Source organism: Pelophylax lessonae, assembly GCF_965119305.1.
Source record: "Pelophylax lessonae genome assembly, chromosome: 2".
Taxonomy (NCBI): Eukaryota; Metazoa; Chordata; class Amphibia; order Anura; family Ranidae; genus Pelophylax; species Pelophylax lessonae.
Genome location: NC_138769.1, coordinates 263,194,972 through 263,217,312, shown reverse-complemented (window position 1 = coordinate 263,217,312; position 22,341 = coordinate 263,194,972). Strand labels below are relative to the sequence as shown.

The window sequence follows — 22,341 nt, the reverse complement described above, 5'->3', positions numbered from 1 at the left end:
TTTGGGAAAGATGCAACAAGTCTTTCACACCTGGATTTGGGGATCCTCTGCCATTCCTCCTTGCAGATCCTCTCCAGTTCTGTCAGGTTGGATGGTAAACGTTGGTGGACAGCCATTTTTAGGTCTCTCCAGAGATGCTCAATTGGGTTTAAGTCAGGGCTCTGGCTGGGCCATTCAAGAACAGTCACGGAGTTGTTGTGAAGCCACTCCTTTGTTATTTTAGCTGTGTGCTTAGGGTCATTGTCTTGTTGGAAGGTAAACCTTTGGCCCAGTCTGAGGTCCAGAGCACTCTGGAGAAGGTTTTTGTCCAGGATATCCCTGTACTTGGCCACATTCATCTTTCCCTCTATTGCAACCAGTCGTCCTGTCCCTGCAGCTGAAAAACACCCCCACAGCATGATGCTGCCACCACCATGCTTCACTGTTGGGACTGTATTGGACAGGTGATGAGCAGTGCCTGGTTTTCTCCACACATACCGCTTAGAATTAAGGCCAAAAAGTTCTATTTTGGTCTCATCAGACCAGAGAATCTTATTTCTCACCATCTTGGAGTCCTTCAGGTGTTTTTTCGCAAACTCCATGCGGGCTTTCATGTGTCTTACACTGAGGAGAGGCTTCCGTCGGGCCACTCTGCCATAAAGCCCCGACTGGTGGAGGGCTGCAGTGATGGTTGACTTTCTACAACTTTCTCCCATCTCCTGACTGCATCTCTGGAGCTCAGCCACAGTGATCTTTGGGTTCTTCTTTACCTCTCTCACCAAGGCTCTTCTCCCCCGATAGCTCAGTTTGGCCGGACGGCCAGCTCTAGGAAGGGTTCTGGTCGTCCCAAACGTCTTCCATTTGAGGATTATGGAGGCCACTGTGCTCTTAGGAACCTTAAGTGCAGCAGAAATCTTTTTGTAACCTTGGCCAGATCTGTGCCTTGCCACAATTCTGTCTCTGAGCTCTTCAGGCAGTTCCTTTGACCTCATGATTCTCATTTGCTCTGACATGCATTGTGATCTGGAAGGTCTTATATAGACAGGTGTGTGGCTTTCCTAATCAAGTCCAATCAGTATAATCAAACACAGCTGGACTCAAATGAAGGTGTAGAACCATCTCAAGGATGATCAGAAGAAATGGAAAGCACCTGAGTTAAATATATGAGTGTCACAGCAAAGGGTCTGAATACTTAGGACCATGTGATATTTCAGTTTTTCTTTTTTAATAAATCTGCAACAATGTCAACAATTCTGTGTTTTTCTGTCAGTATGGGGTGCTATGTGTACATTCATGAGGAAGAAGAATGAACTTAAATGATTTTAGCAAATGGCTGCAATATAACAAAGAGTGAAAAATTTAAGGGGGTCTGAATACTTTCCGTACCCACTGTACATATAGAAAGGTTTCTTCAGAATAAAGTCCAGTAGATATGATGAGAATATCAGTCGAAAAAAAAAAAAACTATTCAGAGCGATCATCCCATAATCTATACATCAGTACACAGCTTTCGAGAGCCAATCAGGATAGTTCATGCATAAATATTTGAAGAGAAGCACGAAAATATTATTTGTACAAAACAAAATTGTGTAACTAAGATCACGCATGCTCGGAAACGAAAAAATATCAATACAATACAATACATTACATCACTTCCAAAGTTATATTCTGCCTTACATGAATTTTTGTTACTTTAGTAACCTATTGGTTTTCAAAATGACTAGCATGCAAAAAAAGAGGAAATAAACAGACAACATTCTCTGTGTGTACTAGGCTTAAGAGCTGTGAAAATGTGTAGTTGACTTCCTCAATAACAAGTTCTCTCGCAAGCTCAGTAGATTGTTTTAAAAAAGAGCTGGATGCATTTCTAAATGCAGAAAATATAACCTTTAGGCCTCATGCACACTGGACGTTATAAAGATGCTAGTAGGGTTAGCTGTAGAAAGCTGTAGCTGCAGAATGAGTTTAGCAGTGTCTTTTTGCAGTTTATAGCGGTTCTAGCCGTAGCGTTCTTAGCTGTAACTTTTTTTCGCTTTTTTTTTAGCAAAACTATACTCAACAAAAGCTTATGGCTCAAAAACGCTGATAAATGCCAAATAGTCGCATTTTATAGCTTTTTTCAGTGCTTTTTTTAGCCTTTTTAAGCTTTTATCAGTTAGAGAGTTTTTACAGCTGCAAAACTCCTCTTAAAACAACTAGTCTTGGGTTTTCTTTCCAGCTAGAAAACGTCCCTGCCAAAAAATGCTGATAACAGCCTATGTGTGCATGGGCACATAGGATAATATTCTGGGAAGTTTACTGGCTGCAGAAAAAACACCTGAGACCCGGTTCACACTTCTGCGAGTGCCGGGTTCGCATGTAATGTCGGAGCGCACTGCTCCGACATTACATGCGATCAGCTGTGCGGAGCGAGTTTAGCCATACAGTTTGTATGGCTAAATTCGCATCGCACCCGGTGCAAACACGCACAGGAGGCATTTTTGCAGCCGCATCAGGATCGGATCGCACAGCGGTTCACACTTGTGCGATCCCATCCTGTGCGAACTGCACGATCGCACTGCGATATGCGATCAAACTGGGGGTGTCGTTAAGATTACATTGACACCCCCAGCGTATCGCATATGGCAGTGTGAACTGCCGGGGGTGCGTGTGCGATGCGGGAAAAGGCTGCGAATTCGCAGCCTTCCCGCATCGCATATATGTGAACCGAGCCTGAAGCTAAAAACAGCAGCTGTAAAAATGTCCAGTGTGCATAAGGGCCTGATAAGCTAATGACACCAAAGATTGTTGATCCAGGGAATATCTGATTGCTTCCTGGGGGATCAGGAAGAATTTTTTTTCCCCTCGCTGGAGCACATTAGATTACGCTTTATTGTTTTTTTGTTTTTTTTTTTGCCTTCCTCTGGATCAACTGATAATATTTAGAATTGTGCATATGGAGGTTTTCTATTTGTTTTTTTTTTTCTAATGGTTGAATTAGATGGACATGTGTCATTTTTCAATCTCACTATGCAAGTATGTGCAGGAGACAAATACAGATGGTAGTGGAATATAGTGGAAATATAGATAGTGGAAAGTATGCACATATGAGGGTTGTGAATTCAATTACAGGAGGCAATATGTGCCAGAGAAGACATATTGCCTATACGGAGAGTAAGATTTTTGATGTGGTGAACTAAATAAATGGGGGATTATCGCACATAAAGGCCTCTTGATCCCTATAGGGAAAGAGAGCCTTGACTGATGGGGGCATGGCCAGGGGGCTTGGTTATAGCATGTGGGAGAAAGGATTGGATGGATTTTTGGGCATGGGGTTGGGCCTGAGCTCAGGTAAATATACCTTACCCAGGGAATTCTGGGTCTTTGAAGAAGAAACGTGGTTGAAGAGCTGAAGAGCAGAAGTATCCAGGATTAGCCTGCATGAGCTGGGTTCCTGGAAGCTGAGAAGTTAACATACAGACCTGGGAACACTCCTCAGCCTGGGGGAGACAATGCAACCAGGCTGAGGAGTTTGGTTGAGGATGTGATATTGGGAAGCCCTGCCATTGTGTGAGATTAGAAAATGGTTGGATATTGTAACATAGGCTAGCAGATTTAGATTTACATATGTGATTAACAAATTAAAGGAGTTATAAAGTCATTCTATGCATTAGGATAAAAAGCCTTCTCTGTGCAGCAGCCCCCTAATATTTACCTGAGCCATTAGCCCCTCTCCATCTAACGATGTCCACGAGTTCCTCAGCCATCCAGGATTCTCTCTCCTGATTGGGTAAGACACAGTAGTGGCGCCACTGGCTCCCGCTGCTCTCAGTCATGCTCAGTCAATCAGGAGAGAGAGGGGGCAGGGTGGAATAGCAGCTCCATGTCTGAATGGATAAATGAAGCTGCAGCTTGGCTCAGGTGCCCCCATAGCAAGCTGTTTGCTGTGGGGGCACGCAGCAGGAGGGAGGGGCCACCAGCATGCCAGGGAACTCCATATGGGTCCAATTCAGTGGCAGAACTACCAGGGTTGCAGAGGTTGCACTTTTGACCGGGCCCTAGTGTTCCGCCACTGCGTGGGTCCCCAGACTCCTTTTGCTTTCTTGCCTCTGCTATTGGCAGTCTCTAAACACAGTATTTATTAGAAACAAGAGTATAATCACATTTATATCAACCTTATGTTCAGCAGCCATGTGGGCTCCAAACCGGTAAGGTTTGGGCTCTAATCAGTGAAACCACTATCATATTTAATATTAGATCCAACTGGGAGCATCACCTGGATTGCATCCCAATCGGATGCGTCAACAATGTCAACAGAGAAAGCTATGTAGCGTAACCACTGCTAGGCAACCTGTGGGAGGCTCAGCTGTCTCCAACCAATTGTGCTGGCCCTCCTGCACATGCGTCCATCAGCCCCATAAAGTAACTAGCACTGGGTCCTAATGCGCTGCCGCCGCTGCCATAGGGGTAGGAGAGATAGAGAAGGCTGGGAACCCAAATGATGGTGGAATTGAGCTCTGTCATTTCAATTCTTTGTTTCTAATTTTTAAGGACTGGAATAGTACCACTGGATTGGCGTAGGGCCAATGTGGTGCCTATATTTAAAAAGGGATCAAAGTCTTTGTCAAGTAACTATAGACCTGTTAACTTCTGTAGTTGGGAACATACTGGAGAGTTTAATAAAAGACCACATAGATGAGTTCTTGCTGGAAAAAAAATATTTTAAAGTGGTAGTATACTCATTTTTTTGTAGCAGGCAGACCTTCAGAGTTCCTTGCCGGCTACTTGCCTGAAAATGACTCCCGCGTGCATGCGTGGGAGTGACGTCATCACGGCTCCGGCCACTCACAGCGCCGGAGCCGCCGAACCCGGAAGAGACACAGAGGGAGCATGTCAGCTCCCACAGTGGTGTCCGGGGGTCCGTGTCGGGGCTTCGTTTTAAGGTAAGTATTTCATATATGAGCTAGTATGCGATGCATACTAGCTCATTATGACTTTGTCTTGCAGGGTTTTTTTTTCCGTCAGTATACAACTGCTTTAAGCAACAGACAGCATTGATTAATGCAAGACAGAAGTTTTCAAACAAACCTGATTTATTTTTATGAAGTGGTATGTAAAACCTTGGACAGAGGGGTGGCTGTGGATGTAGTATACTTGGATTTTGCAAAAGTGTTTGACACAGTTCCCCGCACGCGGCTAATGTGTAAGGTAAAGTCTACAGGCTTGGAAAGATCAGTTTGTAAATGGATAGAAAATTGGCTAAAAGATAGAATTCAGAGAGTAGTGGTTAATGATTCTTACTGTGAATGGTCTAAGGTTATCAGTGTTGTACCCCAAGGTTCAGTGTTGGGACCCTTTCTTTTTAATATCTTTATAAATGATATAGGATCTGGGATTAAAAGTACCATTTCAGTCTTTGCAGATGGTGCAAAGCTTTGCAGTGGAATAACTTCCTTACAGGATGTCTCCAACTTACAAGCTGACCTCAATGCACTGTTTCATTGGGCAACTATGTGGCAAATGAGGTTTAATGTTGATAAATGTAAAGTACATACATGTAAATACATACTAGGGGGAGTAGAACTGGGGAAATCCATAGCGGAGAAGAATCTGGGTGTTCTGGTAGATCATAAGCATAATAATAGCATGCAATGCCAAGCTGCGGTTTCCAAAGCAAGCAAAGTGATTTCTAAAGAGGGGGGGGGGGGTTTCTTTTGAACACATATACATTAGTAGGTTCTGCCACTGTCCCTATATGAAATGTATTGGGGTTGCTGGTGCCTCAAACCAAGGAGAGTGGGACTTTATGGGCAAGTGGATAAATATACAAAAACAACAACAAAGTAAGATATAGGAAAATAAATGAAAATAATTTATTTACATTAATACTGATTCGATATATTAACGAACATTCAGTGAACAATGTGCTTGGGAAAAGAAACCCAAGTGTGAGGAAGATAAAGGTGATTCAGAAGAATCAGTGACAGTGGTGCATCTGGTGACATTGATAAGGATTTTTTCACTATTTTCCGATAGATGTTAGGACGGAAAATATTCCAGGAAAAAAAAAAAATCCCAAAATTGCTGACGCGTTTCGGCTCTATCATGGGCCTTTTTCAAAGCGTTAAGTCACTCAGTCTGTAATCTATGAGAATAATATACAGGATTATTATAAAAATCCTCAAAAAATCATGTAACATCTATTGTATATGTCAAAAAGGCTTAAAGGTACATACACGGGTGTAGCCACTATTTCTGCGCAGAAGCTTCTGTATCCGTTCACAATCACAACGGGAATCATATACTGCATAAAGCCTAGGGTTGTATTTGCAAAAGGAGTACTTGTTTATTGATAGGTATTCAGTTTAGTCACAGGTTTTTTCAAAAAGGTTTGTTTCTTCACTTACAATTTAAATTAATATTAATTAGTACTAATATTTTATAGTGAAAGTTGATTCAGGGAATATTCGATTGCCTCCCGGGGATCAGGAAGAATTTTTTTTTCCATGCTGTAGCAAATTAGATCATGCTTTGCTGAGGTTTTTCGCCTTCCTCTGGATCAACTGTGGGTATAGGATTGTGTATGTGGGATTGTATGGTTGTGTTTTCTTTAATGTTTTTTGTTTTTTATTGGTTGAGCCAGATGGACTTGTGTCTTTTTTTTCAACCTGATGATGTAACTATGCAACCATGTAAACAGAACCAGGTTGCATATGCAAACTTTCTGACCTTGGTATTTCGGTCATTGGTCCACAGTCCACAGTGGGAGGATTCCCCCATCCACCTGGAATCTGTAGATGGGGAATTGGATCTTTTTTTTTTTTTAGTTCAACCTAAGGCCCCTTTCAGATGGGGCAGACCCCACCCAGCCGATCCGCCTGCTCAGTGGGGAATCTCTCCGCTGATCCCCGCTGAGCAGGCCGCCTGCTCAGTGGAGAATCTCTCCGCTGATCCCCGCTGAGCAGGCAGATGACAGGTAAACATCTGCTCCACTATGCAGAATGGACATAGACATAGCCCACTGTTCTCTGTGGGGTGGTCAGATGGAAACAGACCGCCTGTCAGCTTCCAACTGCCTGTCATCTGATCCGATCTGCTGGACGAATGGGGACCCCATCTGTCTGTTTTTAGCAAATTGGATCAGATTAGATGCTGGTGGGTGTCAGTGGACACATGTCCTCTAACATCCGCTGCTGCATAAAGAATATTGGGTGGTCCGGTCGGGTCTGCCTGAAAAACTGCCAGGCAGACCTGATTGGTCTGCTGGTGTGGATGGTTGAATGAAAAAAAAAAAAAAAGCGCTCAATGTATGGGCTGGGTAAGTTCTAAGAAGTGAAGTTTGACAAGCTCTTGGAAGAACTGAGAGGGGTGGGAGACAGATAGGGGAGAGAAGGGAGGGAGATCAGGACAGTTCACTTCAGTGATCACTGAGCAGAGCTCACTCACCTGGGAGGTTGGTAACTGGGGACTCATCACTGACACAGCTGGAAACGTGTAGCAGGCTTCTGTTTTTCATATTTCCTGCCCACACATCCTCCCTCTCTCAGGCACAGCTGCACGCCAGAGATAGGAGTGTGAATGGGCCAGGCAGAGACAGGAGAAACAGGAGTGCGAGGAGGAAGAGGTTGTATTCCTCTCTGCTCCCCCATTCCTGAGGGGAGGGGGGAGTGTGCTTGCTGGGCTGTCACAGACACTCTGCTCAGCTGCAGCCACCGGTCTCTTCATTTATAGGCTGATTCTCCTGTCCTACGGATGGGAGAAATCAGGCTGTGATTTCAAACTGATGGGAGGTTGGCAACACTGCTTGGGCTCCCCCATGTTGGTGGAACTTCAGGGCCCATTGGCAAGTGCGACTTCTGCGACCCTGGTAGTTTGCCCACTGATAATGTCCAGATGATGAACTGACTTTGGAATATGTTAAGGTTAAGCTTGTGGATGAATATAAGTGTAAAACAAAACGCTTTAATAATAACAGTGCTTCTGTTGCATAGTCTGCTTTAAAGACAAAAAAAAAAAGAAATATAAACCGTAACATGCAACAAGAAATACAGGAATGTTTTGTGTGCAAGAAACAAGGTCATTTAAAAGGAGATTGCAGAATCTGGAATGCTAGAATGCAAAAACAAACTAAACTACAAAAGGCCAAATGTGTGAAGGAAGAAACTGATTTTGCTTCGGATAATGAATATGTTTTTCAATCCAAAAGTCACACCTCATCTTCTATGTCCCTGCTCCTGAAAAATCTTTTGTCAGTAAAGAAGCCCACAAAAGGCAATGTTAGTGACCTTCCAAGATGACAGTTGTGCCATCCCAAAAGGGTTTTTTTCTTATTTGCAAAAGCTAAAATTACAGATGAACTGTATCAGCTGAACTGCAATGAGGTGGTTTAATCCTGCCAAGGAGGAAAAACATTCAAACTGCATTCACACATGGCACAGACAACTTGGGCACAGAAGTCCTGACATATTAAAAAATCAACTAAGAATGACTATGCAAGTGGAATGACTATGCAAGTGGAAAAAAAATGAGTCCATGTGAGCAAACAATGAAATGCATCAGCTGTATAAAAGGAAAAATGATAAGACAAGCATTTCCAAAGCAGATTAACCAACAGAGCTAAGAAACCTCTGGCCTTAACTCAATCAGATCTTTGCAGCCCAATAAAAAATTGACCCCAGGAAAGAAGAGGTATTTTCTCACATTTATAGATGATTACTCTACGTATACTACACTATATCTGTTACACAACAAAAGTAAAGTACCAGAGAAACTTGAACAGTATTTGACTCAAGTATGCAAAAAATCTGGCACAATGCTGAGTATTGCGCAGAGACAATGGACTGAATATAACACACAGGGGTAGTATTTGAATATTTGAATATTTCAAACTACTGTACCATATGGCCCAGAACAAAATGGGATTGCAGAAAGAATGAACCGTACTCTATGTGAGATTGGAAGAACCATGCTGTTTGATGCAGATATGCCAACCATATACTGGGGGCAGTTTTGACCGCAAGCTAATCACCAAAATCGACTACCAGGAAAATCAACTGAGAAAACCCCATATGAACTATGGAATGGAAACGCCCTGAATTTAAACCATCTAAAACATTTTGGAAACAAAGCCGATGTACACATCCCAAAAGAAAAAAGTAAAAAATGGGATGTTTGTGCAAAGGAAGGTATATTTATGGGCTGCAGTGAATCTCAAAAGGAATGTAGAGTTTTACACCATGACACAAACCTAGTAGCCATCATTAGAAGTGCAATGAAACTTCAGTGTGTTCAATATTTCATGAAGCAACAGAAACGCTTCAAACTGAGGGAAACTCCACATCATTGTCGCATGAAGATAAGCAACAAAGTGACACAGAAATAGAAATTAACCCAGACAAACCAAATGCTGTAAAAGAAAAAAAACAGGCCACAAGAGGCTTCAATCAGGAAATTCGCCAGAAGCAATAAAGGCATCCCAGCCAAACGTCTGTCCTATTTTGCTTGCGTAGCATTAAAATAAGAGCCAGATACATGGGATGAGATGCAAAGATTTCCAACTCATGATAACCAAAAGTGGATCAGAGCATATGACAAAGCCGCTTACAAGAAACAGATTTATAGAACTGAGATCCAAAATGGGACTAGTATAAGGAGTAGTTGTTGAGTGGGGGTGTTGGAATACAGAATTGTATTTTGTGCAACAATTACTGTACACCTGTATTTAGTAGAGATATATTCTTTAACCTGTAGATGGCAGTGTTTTATAGGTTTGTATCTGCATCTATGGTAAACTCCATGTCTTTTCTCTGTATAATAAAGTTACTGTCTGTTCTGTAGGGTTATATACAGAATTTCTAACAATATGGATAATGAGGAGTTATGTGTGTATGTGTTGGGGCAGGATACAGGGGAAAGACCAATATGTGTCCTAAAACATAAACAGCATCCTGCACAACACATTGAGAAGTAATGATAAAATCTACTTCCACAAAGGAGGGAGTGAGCCAGAGACTGCTACTGAACTGGGCTTCACACTGAGCCCTGAACCTCCAGTGTCTGAGCTTAGTGTGCAATGCATATGGGGAGGACATGGACAGTGTGGAATATGCATTTTGGGTGGTGAAAATGAGTGGCTGTAGGCTAAACAATCTCTGGAGGAGAAACTGGAGCATGTGTGCTGGAGAAGGGATAAGTGGGGAAAGACCAATGTTTGTGCTGGCCTTATTGGAGAAGGACCAAGAAATACTTAAATACTTAAAGAGGAAGTAGACTCTACCTTTTTTTTTTCTATTTCCCCCCCTGCAAAATAAATGCATAATGTGCTAGTATGCATCGCATACTAGCACATTATGTGACACCTGCAACAAAGCCCTGCGTTGTCCCCGCCGCAGGCTGCATCAATCTTTGCCCATCTTCCTTCCGGGTCTGCGGAGTCCGGCTGTATTTCTGGCCTAAGCCGGGTGATATCACTCCCGCGCATGTGCACGAGAACCGCCGGTCACGGCACAGGGCTCTGCAGTAACGATACAGGCGGCCATTTATTCAGAGCGCATGCGCCGATGACGTCTTCCGCTGCATGCAATGTAAATACCTCCTAAACGGTGCAAGTTTAGGAGATATTTACAGGCTTACCTATAGGTAAAAGTCATAGAAGTGGGTTTACAACCACTTTAATTGCTGTATAATAAAGCAGATGTCTCCCTCTATGGCCTGCTCCAGATCGCATCCACCCAGCAGCCAGGGTTAGGTTCCTCCTGCTGCTCTGTCATTTCCCAAGCAGGTTGGTTGCTAGGAGCACTGGCCTAGCAAGTGACGATGCGCTTAGCCCAGCAAAAAGTTGGACTTTCCCAAGTTCCTACCTGCTCCGTCTCCTGCCCTGCTGCTACACCGATTTTAGCCCATCTGTAAGCAGGGTAGATGTAGAACACTGATAGAGAATCTGATGTAATGGGGGCTCTGAGGGGGACCCTGTTGTAAGGAGGGACTCTGATGGGGACTGAAAAAAGACCCCTGTAATAAAGAAAAGTACAGTATAAGATGTCAACAACAGACTTTTTACTAACTGCTTTTGTTATTTGTGTTGTCTGTTGGTGTACTGGGTGACTAGGTTGTTAAAGTGATGATAACTTGTCCCTGCCCCCCCTCCATGCCACCCCTTGGATCACTGGCTGTGATTGACAGTAGTGGGAGCTAATTGCTCCTGCTGCTGTGTCAGCCAATGAGGAGGAAGAGACTCGGTAGAGCTGTTGTTTTTGTGCACATTGCTGGATCGAGATAGGCCTCAGGAAAGTATTGGGGGGGGGGGGTTGGGGAGATGCTGCACACAGGTTTTTTTACCTACATGCATAGAATGCAGGAAGGTATAAAACCTTAATTATTTCAGTAGTTGGTTATATACACTGCTCAAAAAAATTAAAGAAACACTTTCAAAACACATCAGATCTCAATGGGGAAAAACACCATGCTGGATAGATATACTGATATGGATTGGGTAATTTGTTAGGAAGGAAAGAATGCCGCATTGTTTGATTAAAATAAAAATTATAAACCTACAGAGGGCTGAATTGAAAGATACCCCAACCCCAAAAATCAATTCGAAAAAATGATGCAGCAGGCTAATCCATTTTGCTGAAATTTCATTGCAGCAACTCAAAATGGTACTCGGGAGTTTGTATGCCCCCCCCCCCCCCACGTGCTTGTATGCATGCCTGACAACGTCTGCTTGTAATGAGACGACCAATGGTGTCCTGGGATATTTCCTCCCAGATTTGGACCAGGGCATCACTGAGCTCCTGAACAGACTGAGGTGAAACCTGGCGGCGTCAGATTGACCGAAACATAATGTCCCAATAGAGGTTCTATTGGATTGAAGTCAGGTGTGTATGGGGGCCATTCAATGGTATCAATTCCTTCATCCTCTAGGAACTGGGTGCATACTTTCGCCACATGAGGCCGGGCATTGTTGTTCACCAGAAGGAACCCAGGACCCACTGCACCAAGCGTAGGGTCTGACAACAGCTTCAAGGATTTCATCCCGATACCTAATGGCAGTAAGCGTGCCATTGTCTAGCCTTTAGAGGTCTGTGCATCCCTCCATGGATATGCCTCCCCAGACCATCACTGACCCACCACTAAACCGGTTATGCTGAACATTGTTACAGGCAGCATAACGTTCTCCACGGCTCCTCCAGACCTTTTCATGTCTGTCACATGTGCTCAGGGTGAACCTGCTCTCATCTGTGAAAAGCACAGGGCGCCAGTGGCGGACCTGCCAATTTTGGTGTTCAATGGCAAATGCCAATCGAGCTCCACCGGTGCCAGGCAGTGAGCACAGGGCCCACTAGAGGATGTCGGGCTTTCAGGCAACCTTTGTGAAGTCTGTTTCTGATTGTTAGGTCAGAGACAGTCACACCAGTAGATTGCCCTAGGTCATTTTGTAGAGCTCTGACAGTGCTTTTCATGTTCCTTCTTGCAGAAAGGAGCAGATAGTGGACCTGCTGATGGGTTAAGAACCTTCTACGGCCCTGTCCCACTCTCCTAGTGTAGCTGCCTGTCTCCTGGAATCTCCCCCATTCTCTTGTGCTGGGAGACACTGCAAACATTCTGGTAATGGCACGTATTGATGTGCCATTCTGGAGGAGTTGGACTGCCTGTGCAAACTCTATAGGGTCAAGGTATCGCCTCATGCTGCTAGTAGTGACACTGACCCTAGCCAAATGCAAAACTAGTGAAAAACAGTCAGAATAGTTAAAATTTCAGCAAAATGGACTAGCCTGCTGCATAATTTTTTCACTTTAATGTTTGGGGTGTCTTTGGGTTCTGCCCTCTGTAGGGTGATCATTTTAGTTTCCATCAAACAACGTGGCATCCTTTCATTCCTAACACATTACCCAGTCCATTTCAGTATAGATAATCCAGCATGATATTTTCCTCCATTAAGATCTGATGTGTTTTCAAAGTGTTCCTTTCATTTTTTGGGCAGTGTAGACACACCTGTGTTATATTTCTTATTAGTCTAATAGTATAGTAAATTCTCTTAGGCTAGGTTCACACCCATGCAGGTGCGGGAATGCATGTAAATCGCTTTCTCGCACTCGCTAGCAAACCTCGCTGATTTTTAGCAGATGTGTGAGGGTGCCATTAAAAATGCAAACAGTGTTTTTTTGGGTGTGGGAAACCGCATGGTGTACACCAGGGATCCTCAAACTACAGCCCTCCAGCTGTTGTGGAACTACACATCCCATGAGGCATTGGAAAACTCTGACATTCCCAGAGATGACTAGGCATGATTGGAAATGTAGTTCATGTACAACTGGAGGGCCATAGTTTAAAGACTCCTGGTGTACACCATGCAGTCTACATGTGGCTGTGATTTTAAAAAGATGCAAGGACCTTTTTCCTGTGTTTCCCACAAGTATACCGTAGCCTATTCAAATAAATCAGCTGCTGTTTTCACACAAATACGAGCCGCATCATACGCTGCAGTGTGAACCTAGCCTTATTCTTTCTTTGAAGTCCTATTGTCTTATGAAACTTCTTGCTAGTGTGAAGTGTTATTACATGATTTGAGACCCTTGCATGAACAAGTTTGTCTAAAATTTTGTATATGATCCTTGGTTGTAAAAAAAAACTGTAATAGTTTTGCAGATAAATGCTTAAAACTATAATGTTTATGGTTAATTTATTTTAGATTCTTTACAAGTTTAATTAAAATCTGTGTTTTACTGTATATCTTAATGTTTTTTTTTCATTATTTTCCCTATAACACAGAGAAATTTGTTTTCTAATACAAAAGCCAAAAACTGCCTGCTAACTTGACAAGCTAAAAATCCAAATGAGCTGTTTGAGCTAGCAGACTTAGCAAGAGATTTGTCCTTCATCTGACCCATTTAACTGTGTAATATGTTATCTACAGCCTCTAAGGCCTCTTTGCAAAAGTCTAGTCCTGCTACTTTCAACAAAACACCAAATCAGTTAGGGCTGGTTCGCACCATCAGTGCCGGGTCACACTTGTGCCAAACGGGAAGGCTGCGAATTCGCAGCCTGTTCCCGCATCGCAAACGCACATCTGGCAGTTCACACTGCCATATGCGATACGCAGGGGGTGTCAATTAAATGCGCTCCGATATTACATGCGATCGCCGAACACGGTATGGTGTGAACCGGCACTCAATCGCACAGGAACACGCTGTGCGTTTCTGTGCAATTCAAATGTGATCTGGGGTCAGCGTGACGGCTGAAATCGTGCCTAACCGCACCAAAAGTAGTGCATGTTCTAATTTACAAAGTGTACAGCAAACACAACCTGCATCGGATCGCATGGTACTAGTGTACCATGCAATCCGATGCAGACAAAGGCACTGCGTTTTGCAACCTGTGTTTGAGGTGTCCCTAAGTTGACACAGACGTTCACTGTAGATCGCAAGCAGTGCATATTGAACTTGGTGTGGGAGATTTGCACAGTTGGTGTGGAGTTTCCTGCACTGTTCTCTGGTGTAAACTGGCCCTTAATGAGGAGCTACAGAGAAGTCTTGAGTGCACTGCTGCCTGTGTGTGGTAAACGTGAAATATTCATATGTGATATTTCACATTCTTATTCAAATTTACTACCGGTAGAATTAAGCGCCAGTTTACACCAGAACGCGGTACAGGAAACCCATGCTCTATGTGCTTTTCTCACACAAGGTTCAAAAAGCACAGCACTTGCAATCTGTAGTAATGACACCCAAAAATTCAAGACACAAACGCAGTGCTTTTGCCTGCTCTGGATTGTATGGTACAGTAGTACCATTCAATCTGGATACTGTGCGTTTTGTAAAAAGTAGTGCATGTGCTAATTTTTGGTGCTGTCTGGTGCGATTTCAGCCTATTCAAATAGGGTTCTTGTGGTATTCATGGTGTGAACCGACCCTTAGAGGTACTTTAAAAAGCTATTATAACTTCATTAAATATGTTTATTATATATTATAATCAGAGTTGTATAAAGTACTCGAAACCCATACTTGAGTAAAAGTACAAGTGCTCGATCAAAAAGTGACTTGAGTAGAAGTGGAAGTGCTCGATCAAAAAGTGACTTGAGTAGAAGTACTAAAGTATTCAACATTTTTTGTACTTAAGTATTGCAAGTAGTTTTTTTAAAAATGTTGCTACTCAAGTACTGAAAGTAAAAGTACCAGTAGTTTTGAAAAAAATTGCTACTCAAGTACTGAAAGTAAAAGTACAAGTACTGTGTTATGTAGTTATTCAAGAAAGAAGTCAAAAGTTTGAACATCATATTGTTTTTTATTATTTCAAATGCAGCTTTTATTTATACATTCAGTAGCTTTTATTTTCGTATGCGCTGATCAGGCCCCGTTCACATAGGGGCGACGCTACTTCGCACCGCAACCTCCGAGGTCGTGGCGCGCTACTCGCTCATAACATTGAAGTCTATGGCGGTCGCCTCCTGGTCGCCCCAAAGAAGCTCCGGACCCTTTTTCTAGGTCGGAGCGACTTGTGTCGCTCCTATTAGAACGGGTCCGCAGCTTCCCTATGGGAGGCGACCTGCGGCGACCTGTGAGGCGACCAGGTCGCCTCACAGGTCGCCCTAGTGTGAACCGGGACTAATACACATGTTTTGAGCTTCATGAAACCTGCCATCTACTGTTCTGGCAGTGGTAATTTTTATAATAGTAAAGAGTAACTATGCAGCACAAAAAAAAATATCGGAGTAGAAGTATTGAAATCATTGAAAAAATGTAGTGAAGTAAAAGTGGAAGTAGGAGAAAAAAATTCTACTCCAGGAAAGTACAGATACCGCCTTTCGGTACTTAAGTACAGTAGTGAAGTAGTTCTACTTAGTTACTATACATCTCTGATTATAATCCATCCAACTGTTTATTTTTCATATGTCCTAAGTTAAGTGAATATGAATATTTCACATTTACCACTTCCTTGTCAGCAGATGGTGCAATCAGGGCTACTCTGCAACTCTCCACCAACTTATTTGATTCTATGCTGAAAATAGCAGGTATAGCCTGTTGCCAACAAGCTTCAAGTGGATAACTTAGATGACCTAGAGAGGTAGATGGGTCAGATGAAGGACTCGTCTCTTGCTCAAACGGCTCATTTAGGTTTTCTGTAAAGTTAGCAGGCAGATAAACGTATACTGTATATATGATTATGTATGCATGCACAATACATGTGATGGAGAGTAGTTCTAGTTCTATCTTCCACTGTGGGAAGGGAGGGATTATTAGACACTTAGAAACTGTGCAGAAGTAGAATTGTATACTTACATCTGAATACCAGCTTTTGAAAATCAAGTCACTCAAAAAATGATATAAATAAATGTTTTTGCTCAAACCCAACGATTGTCCTTGTGCAGATGCATTCTCTTGATGTTAGCGTGGGAGCTACAGTATGTGTGGCAAAGTGGGTCATTGTAGAGATAACATCTCTTTGGTGCCTGAGGTTGCCTGTGTATATGCTTCATTTAAAACGTTACTCGTATTAAATATGACCCCGTTATCCTTCTGCAGTTTTAAAGATACAATAACCCTTTTTCTGAGGTCCATGCAGTTTCATCAGCTGCTGTAGTGCAGCATAAATAAAAACCGTGGCACTCCCATGTGTTATGTGTCTTTGCTAGCAAGTCTTGAATCACATAAATTAACATCTCAAAAAATTAGAATATCATCAAAAAATTAATTAATTTCATTAATTTAATTCAAAAAGTGAAACATATATTTTTTTATAGATGTGTCACACACAGAGTGATATATTCCAAGCATTTCTTTTTTTTAATTTTGATGATTATGGCTTACAGATAGGGAAAAACCCTTTTGCACGCGTTACTCCATCAATGCAGCGTGGCATGGAGGTGATCAGCCTGTGGCACTGCTGAGGTAATATGGAAGCACAGGTTGCTTTGTTAGTGGCCTTCAGCTCATCTGCATTGTTGGGTCTGGTGTCTTTCATCTTCCTCTTGACAATAACCCAACGATTCTCTATGGGGTTTAGGTGAGACGAGTTTGCTGGCCAATCAAGCACAGTGATACCATGATCATGTGACCAGGTATTGGTAGTTTTGGCAGTGTGGGCAGGTCCTAAGTCCTGCTGTAAAATGAAATCAGCATCTCCATAAAGCTGGTCAGCAGAGGGAAGCATGAAGTTCTCTAGAATTTCCTGGTAGAGGGCTGTGCTGATTTCTGACTTGATAAAACACAGTGGACCAAAACCAGCAGATTAAGTGGCTCCCTAAATCATCACTGACTGTGGAAACTTCACACTGGACCTCATGCAACTTGGATTCTGTGCCTCTCCACTCTTCCTCCAGACTCTAGGACTTTGATTTCCAAATTAATTGTGACATTTTCCACAGTCTGTGATGATTGGGGGAGCAATATCATCTGCTGGTGTTGGTCCACTATGTTGTATCAAGTCCAAAGTCAGCGCAGCCCTCTATCAGGAAATTCTCTTCTGTGTGTTCCTGTTCATACCTAAATAAGGTAGAAATGTATTTAATGTGAGGGACAGAGGAAACTATTCAGAAACCTTTATAATGTAAGTAAACATACACTATAAGAAGTAAAGTGACTGAGAATGGAATGGAATTCAGCCACTCTACAAATAAGCTCAATATGAGTGGAACATGTCAGAGGGCAAGATTCAGGTGGCCTGACTTGCATTTATTAAATGTTTAATGGTGTCTTTTAATTTGGAATGTGTGGAGGTGGAGAACAGCCACTGGGGAGGCAGCACTAAGCCTGGAGTTTGCAGGTATAAGTATCTGCAGCAGATCAGCACCTTTTGATCTTAGATACTGTGCAGTGGTTGGAATTGTCTTTATGTTGACAAAGAATAAACACACATTTATACTTTCATAGGCGCTTATATTGAGAACCGTTCCCGAATGCCTTCTGTGGTTAACACTGGACTGGATCTCCTCTTATCTTCTTATGTTCTAGATAGAAGCCTAATATAGGAAATGGAGCTAGGACCAAAATGAAATCAGAGAATTTACAGTTAGTAACATCAGCCTTTCCTGACAAGGAGTATTCTACTAGATCTGTGAGCACTTCTTGGGCTTTTCGGCATCAAAAAACTGTTTACTTAAATTCCCTGGTCTTCTGTTCACATGTTTTCTAAGGCAGCCCAAGGATGATACAATTTTTCTTGTTCAACCAATGGGTTAAACGAAAAAAAAAAAACAGCCAATTTCCTCCAATCCACAAATTTGAGGTGGATGTGAGAATCTTCACCACTGAGCTTTTGTTTTCTGAAAATCTGCTATAGCTTGCATCTCTGATCAAGCAGGCAAAATCCAACTGGGTGCTTTTACAGAAGTCGATTGGTACCCATATATCGATAAAAATGCGTCAGATACCTGCTGCTTATGAATTTCAATCCATGTAGGGCCAGCTTAAGTTTTACCAGGTGAATATTAAGACGTCTTATGTTGTCCTTTAGACGGCTTTGATCTGTAGGCTGTCCTAGTTTTGTTGTCTTTTTCTTTTGAGCCTGTTAGTGTTTTATTGCTAATTGCCACCCCCTCGCATAGTGATAGTCTCCAAGTTCATGTGCCCCCAGTGGACTGAAAAGAAAATACATACAGTGCCTTGAAAAAGTATTCAAACCCCTGAAAGTTAACACATTTTGTTATGTTACAACCAAAAACATAAATGTATTTTATTGGGATTTTATGTGATAGACCAACACAAAGTGGCACATAGCTGGGAAGTGCAAAGAAAAAGATAAATGGCTTTCAACATTTTTTACAAATAAATATGTGAAAAGTGTTGTGTGCATTTGTATTCAGCCCCTTTATTCTTACACCCCTAACTAAAATCTAGTGGAACCAATTGGCTTCAGAAGTCACCTAATTAGTAAATATAGTCCACCTGTGTGTAAGCCCCCGTTCACACTGGGGCGACGCTACTTCGCACCGCGACCTCCGAGGTCGCGGTGCGAGCAGCGCGCCGCGACCTCGGAGCGGCCGCCACGGACTTCATAACATTGAAGTCTATGGCGGTCGCCTCCTGGTCGCCCCAAAGAAGCTCCGGACCCTTTTTCTGAGTCGGAGCGACTTGTGTCGCTCCTATCAGAACGGGTCCGCAGCTTCCCTATGGGAGGCGACCTGCGGCGACCTGTGAGGCGACCAGGTCGCCTCACAGGTCGCCCCAGTGTGAACGGGGGCTTATTCATTCTCAGTATAAAGACATATGTTCTGTGAATCCCTCAGAGGTTTGGTAGAGAACCTTCGTGAACAAAAAGCATCATAAAGGCCAAGGAACACACCAGACAGGTCAGGATTAAAGTTGTAGAAAAGTTTAAAGCAGGTTTAACATCCCACAGAGCACTGTTCAATCCATCATCCAAAAATGGAAAGAGTATGGCACAACTGTAAACCTACCAAGACATGGCCATCCACCTAAACTGAAAGTCCGGCAAGGAGAGCATTATTCAGAGAAGCAGCAAAGGTAACTCTAGAGGAGCTGCAGAGATTTACAACTCAGGTGGGAGAATCTGTCCACAGGACAACTATTAGTCGTGCACTCCACAAATCTGGCCTTTATGGAAGAATGGCAGGAAGAAAGCCACTGTTAAACAAAAATCATAAAAAGTCCCATTTGCAGTTTGCAAGAAGCCATATGGGGGACACAGCAAACATGTGGAAGAAGGTGCTCTGGTCAGATGAGACCAAAAGTGAACTTTTTGGCCTAAAAGCAAAACCCTATGTGTGGCGGAAAACTAACACTGGACACACCCACCGTGAAACATGGTGGTGGCAGCATCATGTTGTGGGTATGCTTTTCTTCAGCAGGGACAGGGAAGCTGGTCAGAGTTGATGGGAAGAATGATGGAGCCAAATACAGGGCAATCTTAGAAAAAAACCTGTTAGAGTCTGCAGAAGACTTGAGACTGGGGCGGAGTTTCAACTTCCAGCAGGACAACGACCCCACACATACAGCCAGAGCTACAATGGAATGGTTTAGATCAAAGCATGGTCATGTGTTAGAATGGCCCAGTCAAAGTCTAGACCTAAATCCAATTGAGAATCTGTGGCAAGACTTGAAAATTGCTATTCACAGACATTCTCCATCCAATGTGACACAGAGCTTGAGCTTTTTTTGCAAAGCAGAAAGGGCAAACATTTTACTCTCCTAGATGTGCAAAGCTGGTAGAGACATCCCCAAAAAGACTTGCAGCTGTAATTGCAGTGAAAGGTGGTTCTACAACGTATTGACTAAGGGGGGCTTAATACAAATGCACGCTGTGACCCGGGGGTTTACTGGGAAGCACATAAGGCGGTGATAAGTGGGATCCTTATCCGTAATGGGAGTCGTATCAAATGGGAAAGAGACACGCTTCTCTTGCAACTGCTTACGGAGATAGCTTCCCTGGAAGGTCAGCACAAACGGGCACTGGACCCTGGGGAGGGTGCTGAAGTGCAGCGCCTCCGGGACCAGGTGGCAGACCTCCTCCGTTACAGGGCTAAGGCAGCTCTTCAAAGCTGCAAGAAACTAGTGTACGAATCGGGGGATAAATGCAGCCGACTTTTAGCCAAAACTCTGAGGGACCAAGGAGCCTCCACTTACATTCCGTACTTGAAAGGGGATGGCGGCCTGAAAGGTTCATATCCCTGCAGACATCTCTCACCAATTTGGCACTTTCTACTCTCGCCTCTACGGATTGCCCCGATCCACGTCCCACTCCTCAACCATCTCATCTTACCTTGACTCGGTCCCTTTCCCGAGAGTCTTGTCCCCTGATAGGGAGACCTTGAAGTCCCCGTTCACCCCGGATGAACTCCTGGCGGTTATAAACTCTGCGAAAAGTGGGAAGGCGCCAGGCTCGGATGGATTCATGGTTCAGTCCAGGCTCGGATGGATTCATGGTTCAGTACTACCAGAAGCTTCACCCTCTGTTGGTCCCTCACCTGTTGAAACTGTTCAATGGCCTAGGTCACACCTCTGCATTCCACAACTCGAACTTGTTAGCACATATCTCAGTGATCCCTAAGGAGGGCAAGGACCCTTCACCGCGTGGTAGTTACCGCCCGATTTCCCTGCTTAATGCAGACCTCAAATTCTTTACCAAGCTCATTGCCACACGCCTTCAATCACTGCTCCCAGATCTGGTCCACTTGGACCAAGTAGGCTTTATTCCAACCCGCTTAGCCCGTGATAACACCACCAAAGTCCTCAACCTGATTCACCTTACCCGGTGCTCCAACACACCGACGTTTTCTTAAGCACCGATGCCGAAAAGGTGTTTGACCGGGTCAGCTGGCCATATCTGTTTGAGGTGCTGCGCCGTTTTGGGTTGGGCCTGCAGATGTTGCAGTGGATACGGAGTGCCTATGACGGTCCCCGAGCATATGTGAAAGCGAACGGTGTTCTGTCCGACCCGTTTCGGATAATGAATGGCACACGACAGGGTTGCCCCTTCTCACCCATTCTATTTGCCCTTTCCTTGGAGCCCTTTTTGATTAGAGTTCGCTCGAACCCTGACATCTCAGGTGTTCCTGTGGGCACCACCTCGTACAAGGTTTCGGCATACGCGGACGACCGGCTCTTCTCCCTTTCACAACCTCTGGTGTCCCTCCCCAATTTGCTGCAGGAATTCGATCTCTATGGGGTAGTTTCTAATTTTAAGATCAACTACTCCAAATCAGAGATCATGGGGGTCGCCCTGCCAACTGTGCTGCGTGAGTTATTGTCCCTTTTAAATGGACGACGGTTGCCCTTCAATACCTGGGAACAGGTCTCCCCCTGAACCCTGCGGATGTGTTCTATTTGAACTTCCCACCTTTCCTGAGCTCCTTCCGTACTTTGCTGGACAAATGGTCCTCAGGCCTCCACTCTTTGTTCGGTCGTTGCAACATCCTTAACCGCTTGCCGACTGCTCACAGTATATTTACTGCGGTAGTCAGCCCCTCACAGGCAGAGTGACGTAGGTCTACGTCGCTCGCCTGTGAGGCTCTGGGGAGCGAGCGCGCGCCCGCGGAGGCGCGCTCCCGCTCCCGCGCGGTCACGGACGAAGAGAGGGAGAATGTCAGGCAGCTTGTGTAAACAAGCCACCTGTCATTCTCCTCGCTGTAAAGACACTGATCACACGGATCTAGTATGTAGATCCGTTAATCAGTGTCCTTACAGCTCAAGCCACAGCCAATCACAGTAGAAAGCACGCCCCTAGGGATACACACAGCCCCTCCCTCCCAAATAAAGTTAACCCCTTCACTACCAGTGTATTTTTACAGTAACAGTGCATATGTTAAGCACTGATTACTGTAGAAATGTCACTGGTAACCCCAAAAGTGTCAAAAATGTCAGTCAAGGGTCCGATCTGTCCGCCGCAATGTCGCAGTACCGCAAAAAAAATCGCAGATCGCCGCCATTA

The 22,341-nt window shown here is 43.8% G+C and overlaps 1 protein-coding gene across 1 annotated transcript in view; it reads left to right on the top strand.

The window, feature by feature from the left end:
• CDK18 (cyclin dependent kinase 18) overlaps positions 1 to 22,341 on the top strand; it is a 327,716-nt gene that overhangs the window by 75,725 nt on the left and 229,650 nt on the right. The window lies entirely within an intron of this gene.